At 42.9% G+C, this 6,034-nt stretch overlaps 1 long non-coding RNA gene across 1 annotated transcript; it reads right to left on the reverse strand.

Moving 5' to 3' along the window:
• Positions 1 to 3,816: 3,816 nt before the first annotated feature.
• Positions 3,817 to 4,010, reverse strand: LOC140219271 (uncharacterized). Its single transcript, XR_011895419.1, has 2 exons — positions 3,931 to 4,010; positions 3,817 to 3,873 (listed from the first exon to the last, which is right to left on the reverse strand). It is a non-coding gene; the product is annotated as an uncharacterized lncRNA (long non-coding RNA).
• Between the last annotated feature and the right edge of the window lie 2,024 nt (positions 4,011 to 6,034).

Here is a 6,034-nt window from a genome sequence, read left to right on the forward strand (position 1 = left end):
AAAGGGGCGAAAAAAAAGGAACATAACAGGCGATTTGAACTCGTGACCCTTCGATGTTGCCCGAAAAGATAGCTCAGTCGGTTGGTTCGTCAGGCCCCAGGCTACTTTCAAGCGCCACAGCTCCTGCTCCGAGCCTCACACTTACGTGCAAAGGGACTCATGTTGTCCGCGATAGTCGGTTTTGTCCGATAGTCGATAGTCGCGAGTGGTTGGAAGGCATACTTTCTTGGAAAAATGGCTGCCCGAGGAGAAGAGCGAACTCGAGCGGCTTTAGAGACAAGGAAAACTGCCTTAAAATATTTAGAGTTGAGGGAAAGCTTCGTTAACAAACTATAACACGGCAATCAGAACTCGAATACGACGAGAGAAATTATTGAGACGTGGAAAATTTCCTTGAAATAAATATGGTTTGCGAGACAAATGCTTGTAAGTATTGAACCTATTAAAAGATGAGGGGAAATTTGCGCTCACCGAGAGGGCATCGTCCGTACGAGACCACCACAAGGCACCTTACTAAGACGTGGGGAGCTTCGCGGCCGGAACGAAGCCTCCCGTTCCCGCCGGCCAAGAGGGGGAAACGCACTTTCCGATCGCTCAAGGTTGCGCGAACATAGTGTAACTCTAGCGTCTAGGAGAAGCTTAACCAGGTGCGATGGCGGCACGCATAGCGTGGGAAGCTAGCCGCCAGAATAACAATCTCAAGGACTGCTGCTGACGAGGGCGAAATACCTTCGTGTAATTATAATAACCCTAATAGGACTACTTTCGAAAGAAAAAAGAAAAAAAAAGAAAAGGAAACGGCCCAGAAGGCTATACTACGAGAGCTATGAATGATAGTTCTCTCTCTCTCTCTCTCTATATATATATATATATATATATATATATATATATATATATATATATTCATCTCATATATGGGATTGTATGCGCGCGCTGTTGCTTTGTCTCTGCGTGTAGTAGTTAACAGAGCCAGTTTAAGGGCGGAGAAGAAGGAAGGAAAGGAAAACAAAAACTGCAGCGCCGTGGTTTTAAAGCGCACCCGTGGTAGAGAAACGGAAGGCGATATAAGCGTGCGTAGCCATGATACGCACACGACAAACTGCCTTAAAATATTTAGACTTGAGGGAAAGCTTCGGTAACAAACGATCACACGGCGATCAGCACTCGAATATAATTATAACCCTAATAATAATTGTAAATATTCATCTCATCTATGGGATCTAATGCGCGCGCTGTTGCTTTGTCTCTGCGTGTAGTAGTTAAGAGAGCCAGTTTAAGGGCGGAGAAGAAGGAAGGAAAGGAAAGTCTATGAAGCAAAATTGCAGCGCCGTGTTTTTAAAACGCACCCGTGGTAGAGAAACGGAAGGCGATATAAGCGTGCGTGGCCATGATACGCACACGACAAACTGCCTTAAAATATTTAGACTTGAGGGAAAGCTTCGTTAACAAACTATAACACGGCAATCAGAACTCGAATACGACGAGAGAAATTATTGAGACGTGGAAAATTTCCTTGAAATAAATATGGTTTGCGAGACAAATGCTTGTAAGTATTGAACCTCTTAAAAGATGAGGGGAAATTTGCGCTCACCGAGAGGGCATCGTCCGTACGAGACCACCACAAGGCACCTTACTGAGACGTGGGGAGCTTCGCGGCCGGAACGAAGCCTCCCGTCCCCGCCGGCCAAGAGGGGGAAACGCGCTTTCCGATCGCTCAAGGTTGCGCGAATATAGTGTAGCTCTAGCGTCTAGGAGAAGCTTAACCAGGTTCGATGGCGGCACGCATAGCGTGGGAAGCTAGCCGGCAGAATAACAATCTCAAGGACTGCTGCTGACGAGGGCGAAATACCTTCGTGTAATTATAATAACCCTAATAGGACTACTTTCGAAAGAAAAAAGAAAAAAAAAAGAAAAAAAGAAAAGGAAACGGCCCAGAGGGCTATACTACGAGAGCTATGACTGATAGTTCTCTCTCTCTATATATATATATATATATTCATCTCATCTATGGGATTATATGCGCGCGCTGTTGCTTTGTCTCTGCGTGTAGTAGTTAAGAGAGCCAGTGTAAGGGCGGAGAAGAAGGAAGGAAAGGAAAGCAAAAACTGCAGCGCCGTGGTTTTAAAGCGCACCCGTGGTAGAGAAACGGAAGGCGATATAAGCGTGCGTGGCCATGATACGCACACGACAAACTGCCTTAAAATATTTAGACTTGAGGGAAAGCTTCGTAAACAAACTATAACACGGCAATCAGAACTCGAATACGACGAGAGAAATTATTGAGACGTGGAAAATTTCCTTGAAATAAATATGGTTTGCGAGACAAATGCTTGTAAGTATTGAACCTCTTAAAAGATGAGGGGAAATTTGCGCTCACCGAGAGGGCATCGTCCGTACGAGACCACCACAAGGCACCTTACAGATGTAACAGGTGGTAAATCAGTTTGTTCCTTCCGTAGTGTAACGTACACTTTTTGGCAACTAGTTTCCATGTGAGGCTCAAGTGTGCATTACACAGGTGTGTAGCAGACACCAATAGCGCGTTGGGCACGACTCGCAGTTGCTTAAAATAAGTAGTGGCGAGCGTATAATTTTTCGCCTGTAAAGTGTTCGACCGAATATTTGTTTAGTGCTACTAAAAAGTAGAGTCGAGATGTACGTCATGCAATATTGCTTGTCCCTATGTATAGAGACATGGGCAGTACAGGCCAGGGCAAGTACGTGCTAAAACGATTGAAATGAATGCAGATTAGTCAGGGAGCGGAATTCGTTTTCTTGAAACTTTGTGCTGAAGCATTGTCGCTGGTACATTTTTAAAGGAACCTGGTTTCTGTGTACGTTTAGAAACGGTTCTCTTTTTTAAACTGGTGACTATATTCACCCTGTTTTTCTTGACTTGTGGGAGGGGGTACATTTTTGTGACGTGTTACTGGGGACGCTAAACATGGACATTCGCTAAATTCATGTGGCATAATATGTCTGCGGTAACATACATCGTATGGCTTGACAGCTCTAGGACTTCACAATGTTAACTTGTCTGCACTGCCTCTCGTCACACCCTCTTCAAAGAATTTCACTGTGAACCGGGCACGCGACCTACCCGGCTGTTTCTATGCGAATGCATGCTGTGATCCACAGACAGACAACGCTCGAAGAATATTAAACGACAATGCAAGTCCACCTGAATTCATGGTTCATACTGTATATTGATTTGTTATATTCAGTTCATAATGATTTGCTATGTATGTTGTGTTTTTTTTTCTCTGTATTTTTGCTTGACGTGCGCTCGTCCGCGACCAAAAATATAAAAAAATCATCGGGGCCTAATGGCTAGACAATTGGGCTGCTGTACTGAGCGCCAAAGGTTTCATTTCGCCATCAGACACCTGAGTGTTTTTTTGTTGGTGGTGGTGGTGTTGACGACGTTGAAACAAGGCAAGACAAAAACCTGCCTACGGCAAAGTGCCTGAGCCAAAAATACTTCTCATTAAAACAATGACCAGATGCGCGTGCACCTATTCGAATGTTATTGCTACAATTTGCAGTGACTAAGGAGGCATCAGTACCCGGGAACTGCTGCCGCCTCAAAGACACAATCACGCCCACTCACACATTTTTTTCTTCCCCGGAGAAGGTGTAATTGCTCAAGTCTTCGGGGAACTCTGGTGTCGTCAGGAGAATGGCTGTAAATAGATTACGTAGCAGTCAATATTTTTATATTCTTATTATTTTTAACAATAACGTCTTCTGGTCTTCGACATTTCTATGGACTGTGTGCCCGTATTATGCGCTCACACCAACAAGCATGGCTCGCAATCACTTTGGCAGACTTTATTACGCAGGCAGGTAGTGTGGTCTCTTGTGAAATTGCATCTGCACAGCACATTTTCATTAGAAATGTGTCACGCCGACATTCTCGTTTCGTCTTACCTGAAAATGGACAGTGCGGTAGATGCCAAGAGATAAAATAAGTGGGACAACCAGCACAGAGAAACCTATGGGCAGAGTAAAGATAATGTCCGAGGCCAACCAAGGGTAGATCACGTGTCAACAGACGTACGACTGGACAGAATGAGTTCCCCGATGGGCGCGGCGCCTTGGAAGATGACACAGTGATAGCAACCGACTCGAACTGACAAGGACGTCGTTTATCCAGGTCATCAAGATAAATGCGTGCACGGAGAATTGAGTTGCTCTACTGAACACTGTCTAACCCCGCATATTTTCGTTTTCAAACAAAAAGGCCCTAGCAGCTCTATGAACCATTCAGAGCTGACAAGGTGGTGAAATATGACAATGCGATCTCCAGTCGTCATGCTTATTTTGCTTCATCTAAAGGAAGGAACAGCCGCATAACAGCTGCTGCATACAACGCTTTGACGGGGTGGCTTTTTGGCAGCAGTATATAGCAGTGAGCATGAATGAAATATGAAAGCATGAAATACAGCTTGAATACTACCTACTACAACAACACCAAACTTTCGGATCAGCACACAGCAAGAAAAGGGAAACGCACATATGCCTAGTATGAGTGGGTGGTAGATCCGCTGAAGTTTGAATAATCAGACAGCGAAGATGCGAAAATGAAACAAAGTCGAAAGTCAAATAAAATGGGCTGAAGATGAATGTAGAAGCTTCTCTGAGGGAGAACTGTAAGTGGAAAACGTGAGCATGTTTACACCTATAATTCCCGTAGAACCTTAAGGAAAATAATTTCGGGATGTATTACATAGTTTTCAGAGTGCATATAGAGGTTTGGGCAACCTTAACTGAAGCATTTGTGTGGTACAATTTGTGCGGCAAGTGCTAACATACCAATGCTCAGTATGGTGTCTTCTATATTTTGGTGCTTTCTCTGTGAACTTTGTGATGTCAGTGAAGGTGCGATCTTTGTTACTTAATCCAAACTTGTAAAAGCACGAGATTCTAAAATTGTGCAGTGACTTAACAGGCACCAATGTGAAGCTTTTGCTACAACGGTTCTTTGTGCGAGCGGTAAGGAATATTGGAAATTAGTCGAATAAATCGCTTCTATAAAAATTGTTCATTTATATTTTCTGCAGCGGTGGTCGCACATACAAGCAATCCATAATTAAAGGGCAAGAAAATAAATAACTCTACAGCAGAACATTGATTGATGTAGGAAACGAAGCGCAGTATAGTCGCATAAAACCGACGGTACGTGATAAATTGTTGGTTAAATATTCAACTACACGTCCCATGTCATATGCCGTGAGAAGCAAGCGCCTACAGTCTTAAGAGACTGAACAAATTCATTTCTTAATTATTAACTAAGACTGTGGCAACTCAGTTTTTGTTCGTTAGTTTGAGCATAACGCTTTACTTTTACTAACATTTGGTTTTAAATTTTTATTGTATGACCAGTTTTCGATTAATGACACTTTTATTAGCATGCCTGAAAAGTTATAAGCCTGAATGAACTGTAAAAAGTTAAGTGATGTCATTAGCGTAGAAATGGTATTTACCTGAATCATGTGTGTTCACTATTTCATTTGCGCAAATAATAAAAAGGAACGGGCCAAGAATGCTACATTGTAGGACGCCAGTGATAACCTGCTCTTCAGTGGAGCGGTAACTAGCGATTTGAACGAATTCTATTCTATGTTGCAGATATGTTAGATCAGTGAAGAAGCTACACCTTGGATGCCATAGCGGTTGAGTTATTTAAGAAAAACCTGTTGATTTGTGCAATCGAACGCTTTCGTAAAGTCCAAATTATGCCCAAGAATAAGCTCGGGTTTTCTAATGTATACTATTTCGGGTAAGTAGTGCTAGCTCAGTAGATTTTTTATTTCGGCACCCATATTGCGCTGCAGAACAAAGATTATATCAGTCAAGAAAAGATGAAAGGTGCTTTAATATGACTCTCTCGAACACTTTAGAATGCACAGGCAGAATTTATACCCGACTGTAGTTGCACAGATCATTTCTGTCACCTTTTTTAAATGAAATAAACACTCGTGGGCTGCATTTTGCGCAGAAATATTGCTCCAGAAATAGTTACGTTGGAGAT

Source organism: Dermacentor andersoni, chromosome 7, assembly GCF_023375885.2.
Source record: "Dermacentor andersoni chromosome 7, qqDerAnde1_hic_scaffold, whole genome shotgun sequence".
NCBI classification, from domain to species: Eukaryota; Metazoa; Arthropoda; class Arachnida; order Ixodida; family Ixodidae; genus Dermacentor; species Dermacentor andersoni.